The sequence below is a fragment of the Numida meleagris genome, chromosome 4, assembly GCF_002078875.1.
Source record: "Numida meleagris isolate 19003 breed g44 Domestic line chromosome 4, NumMel1.0, whole genome shotgun sequence".
Classification (NCBI taxonomy): domain Eukaryota; kingdom Metazoa; phylum Chordata; class Aves; order Galliformes; family Numididae; genus Numida; species Numida meleagris.
The window spans coordinates 10,676,702-10,693,650 of record NC_034412.1 but is presented as its reverse complement, the minus strand read 5'-3'; the positions used below and the strand labels follow the sequence as shown (position 1 = coordinate 10,693,650).

Here is a 16,949-nt window from a genome sequence, read left to right as displayed (position 1 = left end):
ATTTATATATCCTATTACACATCCCACATGCATTTAGCCTCTGAACATGATGGCATCCTTAATTTTCTCCGTTACATCTCATTGTTAGGCTGTTTAAATTCATTTGAAAAAGTCATTAGCTTTACATTAAGAATCGCTGTGGCATCTGGCAGATGATCTATAGATGGAAATTGTGTTTGTGTGAAGCCCCATCACCACTGCTCATAGACTGAGAAGCATTATTTAAGAAAAGGTCCAAGATAATGGTATCTGACACAAAAATACACATCTGCGATCATCAATGAATCACACAAGTGCGTTATCAATGCTAACGTTCATAAGACCCCGACAGCGTAAGTAAGTAGGATTGCTGAGGCTGGCAAGATGGGGAAATGAGGCTTAGATACTTTAGAAAAGAAATACAAATAAAGAGTACATCTAAACACATGAAAACAAAAGGAAATAAATTCGAGTCTCTATTTCTTATCTGCTTCTAGAAACACAAACTGCTCATCTCATCTATCTGGTGCCTGAAGTGACGTAGGGCAGGTATCAAAATTTTCTAGGCTCCTCCAATGCTTTAGCTTCGTGTAATCACCTGAGCAGCAAGGCTTCTCAACAGAGGAGAGCTAGCAACCACACTGACCAAGACCAAAGCCAGCAGAGCCAATTACCTCCTTCCTCCTGGCAGTAAGTCAGGAACTAACTCTGAAGAAAAAGTGCTGCTGACAAGGAGACTATCAGCAGCACTGGGCTGATGAGCCTTGTCATCTCCATCCATTACTGCTTTGATCAGGAATCAAAATCTGTATCCTTCAAGCCCACAGGCATACAGAGGGAAGAGATGTAGATGATGGCTGGCAAGAAAACATGCCGTTTTGCATTATGGACTGTTTTATACATATTTCTTTATTTTTATGAGCACTAGGAAGGCAATTCCTAAGCATTCAATTCATCCACACTTCTTGTTTGTTACAAATATTTTATTAAGTCAGCAGAGCAAAGATTATAGGGGAAAATGAGATAGTTTAAATGCTCCATATTGCAGAGAATAATAAAAAAACGTTTGAAGTTTTCAGCTTTTACAAAGCACAATGGACCATGTCTCCTCCTGAGAACAGCTTAAGCACACTGCACCCCATTAGGTGTTTTGCTTAATCATCCGTATTAAAAGTCCTATTGCTGGGATAAGGCTTGCAGAAATATTTTGCATCGATGTCTGATTTTACCTTCAGTTTGGGAAAGAAACAACAAGAGTGGCTTAGAATAATACTTGAGTTAGTGGTCTTACTGTATACAGTCAGCACTGGTGAAACAGGCTCCTCTCTTTGGAGATCGTCCATCTTAGCCCCAGAGTTGTGATGTGCAACTCACATCTAATGACAGGACCTATTTCAGCAAGGAGCAATCACTGAATTTTCACTACTGCAGATTTACCTGCACAATATTTCATTCCAGGACAAAGTTTTCCTAGCAAGAAATCCAGCAAGATATAAGAACTTGGAGCAAAGATCAGATCACAGGGTCACACACTGCCATGACATAGGAGATATTTTTTTTCCTGGTAAAAACTTCTCATGCCTGGATTGGGGAACAAATTGAGAGATTCTTGGGAGTTGACACTGATTTCCAATAAATGTTAATTATTAATATAAAACTCCTGCAGATGAACTGCACTTGTTTGCCAAAATAAACAGGCGATATCTGGACATTCAAATATACTTTCTGCAAAGGAAACCAAACTTGGTCACTTTCACTAATGCATAATGAAAGCAATGAGCACTAAAATTCAGCTTAGTGGGTTTGAAAATACTTTTAGTCTCACCTAATCTGTCAGAAGACGGAGTAGCTCTGTGTCCTTTATCTCAAGCTCCTGCTTTAAACTTTAGAGTGCCATGAACTCAACAGAACATTCTGTAAAGCCTGGAGCTCCAACCCCAGTTAAATGTCAGTAGAGGAGACTTGACCAAGAAGCGAAAGCAAGAACATTTAGGTGGTCAAGCAGCAGTTCTCTGTTGTAGTTTAAGCTGGCATGTAGCCAGGCATTTGGATCTGGCATAGTTGTGTCACAAAGACCCATCTGGATTCAGTTCAGTTGGGTAGGTTCTTGGGTGTAAACTGGAAAGCCAAGAGAAACCAACCCAGGATGAATATTCCCTCTTGACTAATGAGGAGGCATAAGAGAGACAAGACCTGATGGAAAGCCATCCATGGCCCAAGACCAAAGAATGCAAACATGATGATGCAAATTTTGGCATTGCATCGGTGTCAAATTGGGCAAAACAAAATGGAGAGGGTGAGCAAACTCATGGGTTACTAAGGACTTTTGGAGAAAGGCAATAGGAATTATACAAGCAATAAAGCGATGCTATAAAAATGCAGACACCATCATGATATCAAGATAAACAAAACCACAGAGGACGGGGAAGGAGCTGATATAATGAAGGTTTTTTAATCAGTGGCTGAGGGGGACAGGTTATTAGCCTGGCAATAAACCTTATTTGCTGACCATTTGTTTGTGGGATTCAAATTCAAATGCATTGAATATGTAGTGTATATTGCTTAGAGTTTAATACTGCAGCATGTTGAATTAACTCCATCGTTACAAGCTGTATATCCTGGAAACAACTGCTCCCAGCAATTTTGGAACTCAGTTGAACATTTGAATTCAAATTCTGGGTGTGTAAATGCAAACAGTACAACCAAGCAATTATTTATAGAGAAGGCAGAAGCAAGACATTTTTAACTTTTTTCTTTAGATTCAGTTTTTAATTGGTCATGTTCTGGGTCCAAGGAGACACAGAGGTCAAGAAACAGAGCAGGAGCACATATCTCCCAGAGCATCCATATGATGTTGTATCATGGATGAAGCTTACCAGCTTTCAGCTTTCCTCTACCTCCTCTCAGACATGGCACTAGACCAAGTCTTGCAGAGGGAAAACCTTTCAGAGCAGTCCCTTTTTAATGAAATAATAACAATTAAAAAAAAATCACTAAAGGAGGGGATAGAGAATGTTTCAGCCCTGAACTATAAGGCTGACTTGCAGCTGGTGGCTCAGTAATTGGTATTTATGACTTAGAACCCACTGCTAACACACAGGTTGCAGGCTGATATTTTCATCACTTCTTCCCTTCCTTTCAGCTTTGCAGTGATTTCATGCACTCTGAATTTGTCAGTTAACCTTCCTGAGCTGGGATGGTGTGATCTGGTTTTAATGCACGCACAGCAAGTTCTAAGAGCCTGTTTTGTTTTTTGGATTTGCAAATTCATAGGGACAGACTCAGGGACAAATGTACAGGGAAGACCAATAAGACACAGTCTTGATAAGTATCACAAAGGCTTCCTGGAGCTTCATCACATCCCACCTTGTATCCTATCCATTCCAAACTGGGTCCTATGGCCCTAGCAATCACTGCTGACATTGTTCCATGGTCCTATTGCTTCCAGCATCTGTTCAACTGTTATGCAGTTCTCAGGCTGCAAGTTTTGCCCTTCTGAAGAGTGGGAATGATGCTGAGGACTGATACAAATAACGCTGCAGTGCAGGAACCTGAGAACTGCAGGTTGGATTAGGGAAGATATTACTGAAAGAGCTCAGGGGATGAATGTGCCAAGTCAGTCCAGGAAAAGATGCCTTGACAGAAGGCTATGAATGTAGGATGAGGTACCAGCATGAACCAGGAGGCGTGAGGGCAGCTCTCATGAGACACAGGCTGTTAATTTTATAGCTTGCAGTCTCAGATTTAGGATTTGTGAAGAAGTCAAATAGCCTTTCATCTGTAATTCAAACCCCATTCACTTCCTTCTGGATTCCTAAAGCCCCAGTTTTCCCAACAGATACAGTGTGTTCTGCCTGAGGGCATAGGTACCAATAAATCAAAAGTGTTCGATTGTCACATTTTGTCATATTTGTTACTTTTGGCAGCAGCAAAAGTCAGGAAAGGAAATGAAAGGATATGGTGCACAAGCAGCCAGAGCCCAATGCATGCACAGGCTGGTTGGGACAATAAGCACTGCTGAGTGAAATACCAATTCCCAAAGCCATTAAAACTAGCCAGGGTCAGATAGCAGAGAGAAACTCTTAAATACAATGTTAAAAATGCAAAAGACAGGCACAGTATGGATTTCATTATTATGTTGAAAGTGGAGAACAGTAATGGTAATCCAGATCATTCCACATTCCCTGGATTGGTCAGTGGTATGATTGGAAAGGGAAGGCCTTGTATGGAAAAGTCAGACAACGAAGTATTTCAGCTAACATAAGCTTTCCTGTAAACGGGCTGCAGGAATAACCCAGACAGAATAAGCTTCAGTTTCAGCTGAAGCATGAAAGTCAACAATCTTCTCTGCAACCTTTCCAAATTCTTTTCTATCACACAGGGAAGCTGAAGGGAGTTAATCTATTCAAGGTAAAAGGATCCAAATATTATATACAACAGACTACTCCTTCAAAGCAAACTAGTTACTCAACGGTCTGTCACATGCTCAGCTCTAGTAATATCTAGAGAGTCATTTGTCTTACAGAGAATTTCACTAGAAGCCAAAATGACACAGTTACCTTTACCTTCCCAAAGAAAACAAGGGGGAGTGGGTGGAAATGAAAGGTGAAAGATGGTCCAAATTACTCTTTTCCTCCCGTAAGTTATTTGCCTGTAAGACCTCTTTAAAATAGATTTCTCATATGTATTGTATTTCCATAAACCATTTTATAGCTACGTGCGCTGTACATTAAAAACAAAAATTGCAAATACATCTTTCTAAAAGCTATTTCTGGAAATACCAAACCTACCCCTGCTGTCTTTGTCCTTTTTTTTTTTTTTGCAAGCAGACAATGTGCCTGAACAGAACTGATAGTCTCATTCTCAGAGGGTCGTGTCTAGTTTCTAGTTGTGTAATTACTTTGGCTAAGTTGTTTTATCCAAAATGAACGAGTCTGTTGCAGTCTATGGAGGATGCCTTTCCATCTGGGCATCAATTAATAGACACTCCAGGCTAAGGCTCACAGTTTCAGGACTGCTCTAATTTTCACTTGACAGTAATGAGACTGTCAGAATAATTCTTATCTCAGTAGGGATAATCTCTCTTGATCAGTACTGCACAAAAGGAAAGACTGTCACTCGCCAAGCTTCTCTCATAGAAGAGCCAAACTGCTGGTGATAGAATCAAACAGGAAAAGCCATTAAGGCCAGGTAGGCTTGCCTCTATCAACATGAGACTCTTTCTTTCTAAATGATCTCCGGGCTTTTATTCATTCTTTTCACCACTCATGACACAGGAATTTCCGGCTCTTCCTTAGATAGACTACTTTAGACAGGAGTTTTCCACAGAGCTAGAAGGGCTGTCATATCCTTTCTCTCAATAAATGAGTACTCTCATGAGGTTGAGCTCAGTAAGGCACGATGGTTCCACGTTCTGGCTTATTCAGAAAGGCCTAGCTTAATGTCCTTTTAAAAAAAAAAAAAAAGAGGGTATGGTTTATTGCCAGAGAGAACATCGAAACTGAACCCACATCTGCCAGATTTGCAGATGAAGAAATTATGACACTGGGGTTCAATTTTCCACTATACTGGAATATTATGCAGATAAGAATCTTTCACCCTGGGGGGGGATGCTCAGATATTGCAGTGACTATTTCTACATAAAGTAGGCAAGCACATCTTGAACTTGTCATGTTTATTGCAAACTGTTAGTTTTAAATAAAATAGATTTACAATAAGCATTGACCAAAGAAGGAAATGACTGTTGTAGTAAGCACATGCATGCATAAAGCCAGCTGCACTGGCAGTAAAAGGAAAGAGAAGACTACCTCTGACTAGGTCTCACTTGGAAAGGCATTTATTTATCATTGAGCCCTAAGGTATCTGAAATCACTGATGGAATGAGCCAACAACTCATATCAAGGGTTCAGTGGTTAAGTTATCGTTTCTTCTACCATGAGGACAGGCAATGCAGGTTATGAAAAAAGTGTTCAGGCATATGACTGGTAATAAATGGAATCAATTATTTCATGACTTCCAGGCATATAGAATGAGGATAAGTTGACAGCTATTGAAAAATGTCTTGCACAAGATGCATTGGTGGCAAATAGCCCAATCTTAGTGGGCTAAGCAATGATATCTATAGATAAATAGATTAAAAATGCAACTGCACATACCATCAGGTTTACAAATTAAGAAAAATCAAGCTCATAAATGACAAAGTGTCCACTGCTTCTCCGCTGACAAGTACAAAAATGCTGCATACAATCACGTTCTGTGAGACAGTGATTTTAAATGCCCGCCACTGCAGAGGGGAAAAAAACAGAAGTAGGGTTCCCCCCACCCAAAGAATCTACATTTTCCACTAATAACACAAATGAATGCATACATAAATGTAGAAAGTAGAGCATGTTACAGCCAACATACTGACCTAATACACTATCAGCATGACTACTTTCTTTGCGGCGCAACAGAACTGAAAAGGGCAGTGGAGGAACACGCTCCTGAAATCCAAAACCTGTCAAGAAATAAGCAATTACCCCTTCTCTCATACATGAAAGCAGAGTATGTGAGCTCCAGAGGCAGAGCACTGCTGGCCTGGATCTATATTTCCCTTTCTGAGCTCGAGTTTGAAACTTATGCAGAAAATATTTTTTGACATTTAGAGCTTGATCATCAAGGTTGAACTTTGTAGAAGCCTGTAGCAACTGCAGCTGTGTTCAGCAGGGACTGGGAAGAGATGAGCATTTCTGTGCCTCGTGCAGTGCACCCCAGACCTCAGCCAGATCCCCCAGCTCTGAGGAAAAATTGTGTAGGTCCTATGCCCAATTCTCTACTCTTGTGAATGCTATGCATTTGCAACCCACCAGGCAGGGCTCTCAAAATGACAAGTACATTTCAGTGATAGCTCTGTCATGTGACTGAAGTTGTTCAACCACTTTTTTCTCTTCGTGTGTAAATCACATATCTGGTGATTGTTGATGGGGTTTGGGCTGATCTGGTTCCCTCTGCTAAGGAGAGGAAATAAAACAAGGAGAGATGGAAAGCAGTGAAAAACATTTATCTCAGATTCTCATCTGACAACTTTCACCCTGTTTCACTGAGTACATCATGGACGACACATATTAATTGCACCGTGTACAGGACAACACAAAGCAATTAACACTTCTCATGTGCTTCACGGCTGCTCTCTGTAACATTTCCAGGGAGAGCCATGATGAGAAGTCTCATGACTGGTATGAAACCAACTGCAGAATTTTTATTTTAGCACATCTGCCTCACACTGTTCAGTACCAGCCGGGCTTCAGCTTATAGGCAAGCTGCAGCCTGGAGGGGCAGACCTAATTTCTACAGAAATGACATAAGACCAAAGATCCACACTTCTGGTAGAAATGAGGATCTAGAGGAAACCAGAAAGTGTTCAGTAACCAACCAAGGCAAGGGAGAAGGAAGGATTTCCAGCCCTGTTCTCTGGCTTTGGACAAAATTTCATCTCCCTCAAACCAGGAATAACCATGCTTCTGGCTCCCATGCTGTCTCCAATCCTTCCCTTTCCAGACCTCAACGCCCTTTGATTATAGGGTGCATTTCCATATCCACAAGCATCAAGACTGCCCTTAACCAACATGTTAAACTGCCCAAATAGCTGCTGCAGCTCTATATAACTTGCTAGAAGCGCATAGACCATCTAACAACCTCCTAAGCTTCATACAGGCTTACAGCATTACTGGAATGCAAATAATATAGTAGCATTCTTGGGATGAAAGATATATCCGTGAGTTAAAGTATGAAAACCACAGGGAGTGCTGAGTTCTTCTCAGATCTCCAAATCTGGAGCTCTCCGCTCTATAGACAGTTTGATTTTATTAACGGCAATAAATATGGGCACTAAATCTCAGCTTTGGACTGTAACTTGCCGTTAGCTTTCAGCAGAATCCCCTACTTGAATCACTTTCAAACTGCAGGAATGACCTTGCTCACAACCAATCCTATCATTGTTGATGTTTGTTTTTAAGCGTCATAGCTCTTCCCCATGTCTACTTTCAGACTGTTCTTCTCTGCTGCTTCTTACTCCTCATTAGCAGTCTGCCTCTAGGATTGAAGGGTCATAGACTTATGAAGGTTGGAAAAGATCTCTAAGATCATCTACACCAACTGTCAACCTACCACGAGCGTTGCCCTCTAAAACACATCCTTAGGAACGACAACTCCACAGTTCGTGAATACCTCCAGGAACAGTGACTCCACCACCTCCCAGGGCAGCCTGTTCCAGGGCCCAACCATGCTTTCAGAGAAGCATCTTTTCTTAATACCCAACCTGGATCCAACCCCAGTTAGATGTGAGGGCAACTGGCCAGTTAAGGGGCTTCATAACACCCACTGCACCAAGGCCAGTGATCTCCAGATTCTGCTTTCAGCCAGAACAGTTCCTGCATGACTCTGCCCAAGTTCCTGCTGACTGCAGTGGACCAATTGTTGCAGATGCTCATCTAAGCCTGTGACATGGGGAAGGTGAAGTAAAGTATATATTCCACTTGATGAGGAACACATCACTCCTTGTGTGGGTACATTCTTTACTTTGCATCCTGTATCCATGGAAAACAAGTTACTGTGGTACTGGGATTCTAATTAGTGAGGCTTGTGAAAGTGTAAAAGCAATCCAAATTCCTGGGGTCCTTCTGCTCAGTGATGTGTGTCAGTTCTGGAAGTTGGAAAGGCTTGAGCATTAAAAGCAAGACCCAGAAATGCATCTTTTTGTCTCAGGTTTTGATGCTTTACTTTGCTATGAGTTAATTGGCAAAATCCTTTTATTTGCATACCCCACTGGGCTTTTATAAACTTCTCTGCACAAAATTTGATTTAGAAATAAAAGCCCAAGAACATTTTAAGCCAAGCAGTTGGCAGACGCACAGGAGGGTATATAACATATGCCTATACCATAAAGGCATACATCAGTAGTGGGTGGACTGTATATCTCCCTGTGCACTTATTTCTATTTTATGGTATTTTAAAATAAGAAATACCATTTAAAGGAACTGATTGCCTCAGGCTGGCAAAAAATTTACAAGGCTCGCTTGAAATGTTTTTGCTTAACACCAGGGAAAAAAAAATCATGCATTTGAAAGTGAAAACTTCAATCACTCCAGTCCTGGTGACCCCTTCAGAGTATTAAGATGCTATCAGCGGACAGGTCTCTTAAAAAGATAAATCTGGGCTTTCCACAGCAGCAGAATAACATTTGTTTTCATGTCAGGAGTAATGGCATTTCTGAGGGACACGCTGACTTCTTACAGATTTTAGGGAAAACAACAGCTGGCCAAATACATCAGCGATGCCAGAGCACCCAAGTACAAGAGCATGAGCATCAGAGCTGTACATGGAAGGCACTCTGATTCCGAGGGACTGAGAGCAGCAAGCTGAAGCAACACGGAGATGAAACCCAGAAGTCTTTAGGGCAGTCTATCAGGACTGAGTTCTGAAACACAGAGAAGCGCCAGCGCAGAGCCTTGACGCTTACAGCAGGGCTGCAGGATAGTAAGCAAATGTCTGCATCCCTCCCACCTCTCTGCTCTGCAAGAATGAAAAAAGGGCAAGTTTCATCCCTGCGAACATGTGTCAAAGAAATGTTTTCCTGAAAGTGGACAAACAGTTCTGGGAATGCAAAGCCAGCCAGCTGGGAAGTCAGACAGTGGTATTCCCATCTGTTCTCCTGAGGCTTGGAGAGTCTTAAGGAATGGAGAAAAATAGGAGAAAATACATCTTCGGGGCAGAGAACAAGCCACTAAGAAAGCCACAGACAGAGGAAAAATCCATTGATTTGAGCCTTGAAAAAATGGCCTGAGCTCTGATTCATAAGCATCCTTGAGTTCTTTATTAAAAACAAACCAACCTCCCTCAAAACCACACTACAGCCTTTGGGGCTTGGGGAGGCAGTCCAGAGCCACAGTTTTCAGCACTTATACTGGAAAAGCCAGGCATCTCCCAACCTCAACAGCAGATTGTGGGTACTGAGCAGTAGCTGCCGAGGCAGAACAGCAAGTCTTCGGCATCAAGAGGAAAAATAATTCCCCATCTGCATGTATATACAGTGTGGCTGTATGATTTTAAAACAGATGGGTTTTCCAAGCACGACTGCTTCTTTTGGGGATAATAATGCCATTAAGAACATCTGAGAAGGAGGTACAGCTCACCAGAACTGAGGGACCCACTTCGGAACAAAACAGGTTTGGGTTTGTTTCTGCTTGAAGTCTATTTGTAACATTTCCCCTCTTTTGGCATCCTCCCCTTGCCAATTCCATTTTATTAACTAATATAATGACTGGGCAAATATTGAAATTAGCTTGCCAGCTGGTTTGAGTGTCTGTTTCTGAAAACATCTTAATCTTCTGGAAAAGCTTGTCTTTTCCAATGCAGTTGGTGACAGTCTTTTAGGAATTGGTACCAATACTTAAGGGGTTTTCAATATTACTCCTTGCTGATTTTGAATCGCTCAGAATTACTGAGGTTTTTAACATGACACATTTCTGTTTGTAGAATGAAACTGTCTAAAACAAAAAAGCTTGTTTATTTCACATATTGCACAGGTCTGAACGCGTTTGTGAAACCACAGAGGCTCCCAGGGACCTTTTCTTTGAGAGTTTTCAGCCACTCAATACAGAAACCACCATCTCCCACACAGCCCTACTGTGGGTGTTAGCGTGGACTGGTCCCCTTTGCTCAGGGGAACTTAACTCCTTTCACCAGCATCAAGAAGAAATGTCAGTCTCTCATCGGTATTAATGCAGTTTCCAGTTAAGCCCTCACAAAGGCACTGCAGCAGCTTTAGATGGGCATGCTTAGGGCTGGTGCAATCTGAAAATGAACACACTGCTGGCCTTCCTGCTCCCGATCCCCTGCAGGACAGAGCTGGCATGAGGAGAGCAATTGCTGTGACCCGTAGTTCTCCTACCACTCTTATCTCATGCACTTGAAATGTATCTGCTGCTGACAGAAGAGAGAGCAGAGCTGGCTCAAAACGTTTTTTTTTTTTTTTTAATACATATAACAGGGGAAAAAGGATTGATAGGAAAAGAAGAATGTCAATGATTTTGCTTGTCATTCATTATAGAGAACATGCCTGCAAGATCTAACAAAAGATTCAGATTTTTGAAGCAAAAGCAGAAGACAGATTTCCAAAATTATCTGAGAGCAAACATAACAGCTTGAGAGATAAATGTGCTCCCTCACACAACTTGCACTCTATACCCAGCTTTGGACAAACCACACCTTGCAGGACCCCCATCACCCCAGAAAAGCTCTCTAGCTTCATTTCATCCTCAGTGAAAGCCAAAGGGTCTCAAAAGGAGAAGCAGCATTTCACGTTCTCTTTGTAGAAACCACATCCAAGACAAGTCCCACTGAAACACAGCACTCTCTAGGGAGGTCATCAAGACAGCCCTGAGGCTTCACCCCTCTCTCTGCATCACATAGAGCCTAGGGGAGCCTCAGAGCCCTGTTCCAGAGCTGGATGCTCTGGCATTACTGCGTGTCAGTGTTGTAGCACTGCCTGTGTTCATGTCACTGTGCAAAAGAGGCAACGAGGAGGAACTGGTATAGGATGAGAATATACTTTGGCTTCAAGGTACGAAGCTAAGATGTTCTTATCACCAAAGAGAAAAAGTATTTCCAGCTTATGAAACAGTTCACAGCTGCTGATCTACAGCTTATACTAAAGGCACAGCTTTGTGTATGGTGACTGAAAAGGGTGAGGAAATGCTTGCTTACAAACAGCAGAAACTTGTCTGAAGCAGATGGGGGCTGTGTTAGACTGGAGTTCTGCAAGGAGAGAGGAGGTTGCCTGGGGCAAGCAGCCACAATTCATTTCTGATTTCCAAATTACTGTTAGTAGTGCTGAGATTGGACCCAGGAGCCCGGCTGTTGAGCAGCCTTCCCCATGCTCAGCAATGTACGAACACAAAATAAAACTGTATTCTCTGAAGAGTCGTTTTCATGCTTTTAAATAAAGTCACCAAAGTCATAGCTGGATTCCTTTGAATCTCATTTATAAATCAAAATAATTATTTGAGCAAGTGATGACAGGTAATAAATAGCACAATCTCCTGTCTTTCCCATGGCAGGATGAAGCGCTCTCCCTGCTTACACCGTGATCTCCCCATCACTCTGCCCCACACTCACTTCCCTCTCTCGAGCTGCACTGCTCCACATTCCTCCTCCCACATCCAGTGCTGGGAACTTCGGCTGAGTACTGGGCTAAACATTTGCAAAGGCAAAGATTATGTTATCTACAGAGCAAAGACTCTCCTCACTGTTTAAACAACAACAGAAGTCTCATTTGCCAGCCTTTACAGATATAGCCTAAATATCTGCTTGCACACACTTCACAGCAAGACATCTCACCAGCCAAACACACAATCCCTGTATTCAAAACCACCCAGGAAGGAGGCAACTGATTGAGTCATTCTGGGGGCTGGCACAAGAGATCTACATCACTCTGGTTTCATTATTGTGGAACACAGAGCTACAGGTTCATAAATCACATACGAATCAATATTAGAGGGTCCAAACCATGGATCTAAAAGTTTTGAATAGGAACCTGTTTTCACCCTTTTTAGATCTCCCACGTTTGTGGGATAGCAAGAACTGAAAATATGGATCTCACGTGAATGTGGGCTTCATCCCCTGATCCGCCAGCAGTGACTGAATGAAAGGGATTGTCCAGTCCTTGAAAAGAGAGAGGAGCCCAAATCCTACATACCAACACTGAAAAAGCTTCCTTGGCACTTAAACCCAGCGTGGCTTTTAGAACTCAACACAACATACATCACAATACCACCAATGGAGTCACAGATCTGTGAGAGCAGTGCTAATACAAGAGCAGTGCTCCGGCTGATGTTGCATTAAGGCACCTGATAATGTTTGAGTTTGTGCTTTTACCAATGTTATGACATTATTCTTTCCCCCATTCCTCCTTTTGTATTTTGGAGGGACATTACACGCAACATTTTCCTGCCTGTTGTTTCTCACAGCTTGTGAACAGGCTAGAAAAGAAGGTGGCTCGTACCGCAGACAGGATGGCTCACTAAGAAACAGTCTTCCATGGAGTGTAGACCTGAATATTACTTGTATTCCTAATAGCAAGTATTGAGCTACAGTTATTTCTCCAACTTTCTAGAAGATACTCACATGAAAACCCAAAGGCAGAGGAAAAAGGTACAGGGCACAAACTAGAAAGAGCATTTTTCCAGATGGGGTGAAGACTCATTCCTGAGAAGTCTGAGTTTCTACATCCCCACCTCTCAGCCCACCCCACCCCCACTGCCATCAGCAGATGGTACCAAGACATTCCCCTCCTGCCACCTGCAACAGAAAGCAGGCACTAAAGGGAGTTTTCCTCAAGAAGACTTTAGAAGCATTACTGCTATGGTTGACATAATGCCTCGAAGACAAGTTCCTCTCTTGCTCTGCAGCTACTAATTTCCAACAAAGCACCAGACTATCTCAGCACAGACGCTTGCTTGCACTGCTGGCTATTGCCCGCACCACAAAATAACATTGCTTACAATCAGACAGAGATTGGGTTGTGGCTGGCTGCGTGCTGGGAGGAAGGAGTTACGCTAATTTGCTCAGTGCCATCCTATGCAAACCCAGCTGCTATCACCCCTGCCCGCTGCCTTCTCCCAGGGGACACCGGTTGCAATTCCTTACAACAACCAGAGGTAGGATATTCCCCAGATTGTTTTCCCCACTCCCTATGCAAGACAGAAAGAAAAGCAAACAAGATTTACGGAGGAGATCTCCGCAGCTCAGGGGAATCATTCCGAAGATTAAATCAGTGCTCTCCCATCAGCTCAGCTTAGCAACTGCAGCTGGCGCAGTCATTTAACTCCACAGCTGCCACAGCAGAGTGCTGGGGTGATGGGCACTTCCCAACCACTGTGCCCAGCTCAGCTTCCTGACAAAATGCAGCACAAGGGGGTAAGAGGAGGAGAAATGATAGTGCACATCCAGGATGGCAATAGAGCACGGCATCAATACTGGCGTTGGGGCTCCATTTGCATGTCCAAAAACCTCACATAGGCTTTCCTCTCACTGATGCTCTCATAAGGTTGGAGGTTTAGCCAACAAATTTCTTGCAAGTTTGGAAAGTTAGTTCTACAGTGGTTTGTTTTTTTTCCTGGTCTGAAAAATGATTGTAGCAGTCATGGTAATTTTTCATGACTATTTCTTCTCTACATAGACACAAATAAGCCTTTGTACAAGGTGCTGTACTTCTTTATGGCTCATTTCCTTTACAAAAAAAAGGAAGAAAGGTACTTCACAATAAAGTTTCCCCCTCATCCTCTCCAAGAAAATTGCACATTCTACCCAGTATTGTAAATACATCTAGGTAGCTCTCCCTGGAAAACAATAATATAATAATAATAAAATATATACCCAAGTGAGGGTAATAGACTGCCAGCTGACTTGGAGCACCACTGGTCATAAAATAAAAAAGCATCCAAGAAAAGGCAGGAATAATATACGAGACAGGCCTTGGAGTTGAAGATTATGGCTCCATCTCTCTGTGTTAATGCAGGCTCCCTACGACCTTGGGGAAGTCACCCATGTTGGTGGCACATCCGTCTCCCTTGTTGAGGATGACAGGAAACAAGAAAGGCTGCACTACATCCTTCATCTGGAGGATTCAAAAAGCAAACAAGTATTTGCAAGGGAGGGCTTAAGCGTTCTCAGTTTTGCCTTTGTGGCAGAGAAATGGATGAGGGAGCTGGGAGGGATTCCCACGAAACATCTCCCCTTACTTTGCAGCTGGGAACTGAAAAAAAAAAACAACACATCTATCTTCAGAGAGCATCTATTCTACAAATTAAGCACTCATTTGGAACAGCAGAGACTCCAATCCCATCCCCTGGTACTTCTGGGGTCCTGGACAACGCTGGTTAGGTGACATGGCAGCCTTCCCCCCTACCTCCTGCATTCAGGCTGCAAGTGTCTTTGGGGAAAAAAAATCCACAGGGAAGCACTTCTGTGCTTCATTAAGTGATTATCCAGAGCTTAAGGAAAACCTGTTGCCCCCAAGATAACAGTAACACCCGACATCCTCAGAACTGAAGTAGCTCTAGCAACATCAGGTTTAAAACCTCCTGAATGTTTTATTCAGATATCAAACCTGGCTGTCCTCAAGACACTTCTTCCTGTGTCAATTGAATTACTCACAGCTTATACCAGGGAATAACATACTGGAAGCTGCTACGCACAATTCACATCATCACATGGAGGATGGTTTTCTCTCAATAAAATCAGGTTAAGACATTGGTATGAACTATCCAGGAACCCTTTCACTTTAATAGGAGCTGAGGATGGTGGGCCCAGGGCCAACATTGCAGTTTTCAGCATAGGTGTTCACTGGCTCCTTCCCCACTCCACTTCTCACTAGAAAGATTTTATTTCAAATCCATAATTGCAATGCAGGACCTGACTGTGTCGGTAAATATGTCATGCATTAAAATAAAAAGACCTCATACACCTTTCCTGCTGGAGTTTAATGCTGCCCGGAAGAAATGCAAGTGACACATTTCCATTACCAGATCAGCACCTGCTTTACCTGCAGAGCAGGCTGTGTTTGCGGTCACAGCCTGATGTTGTTCAGTGGTTTGTTGTTTTTAATACATATATACACCTATATATTTTCCTTGAGGCTTCTCTCTAAGAAGAAGAGCTAGGAGCTGATAAGACAGATGAACGCTCACAGTGTTTCTTGAGCTCCAACTAAGGAAACAATTCCTACATACAGGAGATAAATCACTGCACTTAACTCAGCGAAAGTTTGCTTAGCACAGAAAATAGGGAAAACTACAAGTATAAAACGTGAAATGGCTGTCAAAGGCTGATTAAAAGCCATCTAAGATCTCTCTGAAGATTTGGTAAACAAAGTATGATATTACCTGGCCTCAGTTATCTGTTTTTTTTCTTTCTGAAAAAGATCTTTTCCATCACCCCTTCTCTTCACGACGCAAATCATACCTTGTCCTTCATGTTCAAGCCCCACAAGCAGAGATCAGCCCGAACCAAATCTAACCTTAGCTCTAAGAGATTTCCAGCATGGCCAGTTTCCAAGGCAGTCTCTTAGCAAGCAGGACCCACATAACTTTTTCGCAAGAACATGACCTCCCCTTTGGCATCTCCCAGGCATATTTATGCAACTACACTTCTCCCATGGTGCCAAATCCCTGTGTATGCCTAACCTGTCTCCCTACTCCATTATTCCATAGAATCATAGAACTGTTTGAGTTGGAAGGGACCCTTAAAGGCCATCTGGTCCAACTCCCTCCAGTGAACAGAGACACCCACAGTTCCATCAGGTGCTCAGAGCCCCATCCAGCCTGACCTTGAGTGTCTCCAGGGATGGAGCACCCACCACCTCTCCGGGCAACCTGTGCCAGTGCCTCACCACCCTTCGTGTAAAAAAACTTCATTATATGCAGTCTAAATCTCCCTTCTTTTAGTTTGAAACCATTTCCCCTTGTCCTATCACAACAGACCCTGCTAAAATAATCTGTCTCCTTACTCCCTTATTTTCCTGCCTTCCATACTGCACCGACGGTTTGTAACATACAAAATCCAACCCCAAAACAATCAGTCCTTTCAGAAACAAAAACCAAAAACCCACAGGACTGGAGCATTCAGAAAGATGAGGAGGGGCAGCATTTATGAACTGATCACAGTTATTTCCTTCCAAGGAACTGGGATTTATTTGACAACAGTTTAATCCATTTATAACACATAGTAAAGGAAGTCACAAAGTTCTGTTTTTTTCCTCTTGGAAGACTAAAAAGTTTTGCTTAGTTTTTACCCTGGGGAATATGAAATAATCAGGATGCAACGCATCCATTTGACACATCCCTTGGTTTGCATGCAGGTTGGATATCGGCAGGAACAGCAGGCTTCCCCAGAACATATGTGCAAATATTCAAGAATAGCAAACAGCAAGGATA

At 42.6% G+C, this 16,949-nt stretch overlaps 1 long non-coding RNA gene across 2 annotated transcripts in view; it reads right to left on the bottom strand.

Moving 5' to 3' along the window:
• Window positions 1–12,767, bottom strand: part of LOC110397905 — a 64,874-nt gene extending 52,107 nt beyond the window's left edge. The window contains exon 1 of one of the 2 annotated variants that reach the window (XR_002438074.1): window positions 12,713–12,767. This is a non-coding gene — a long non-coding RNA (uncharacterized LOC110397905). Of the gene's footprint in view, window positions 1–12,616 lie in introns of both variants that reach the window. The other variant, XR_002438073.1, reaches the window with a different exon arrangement.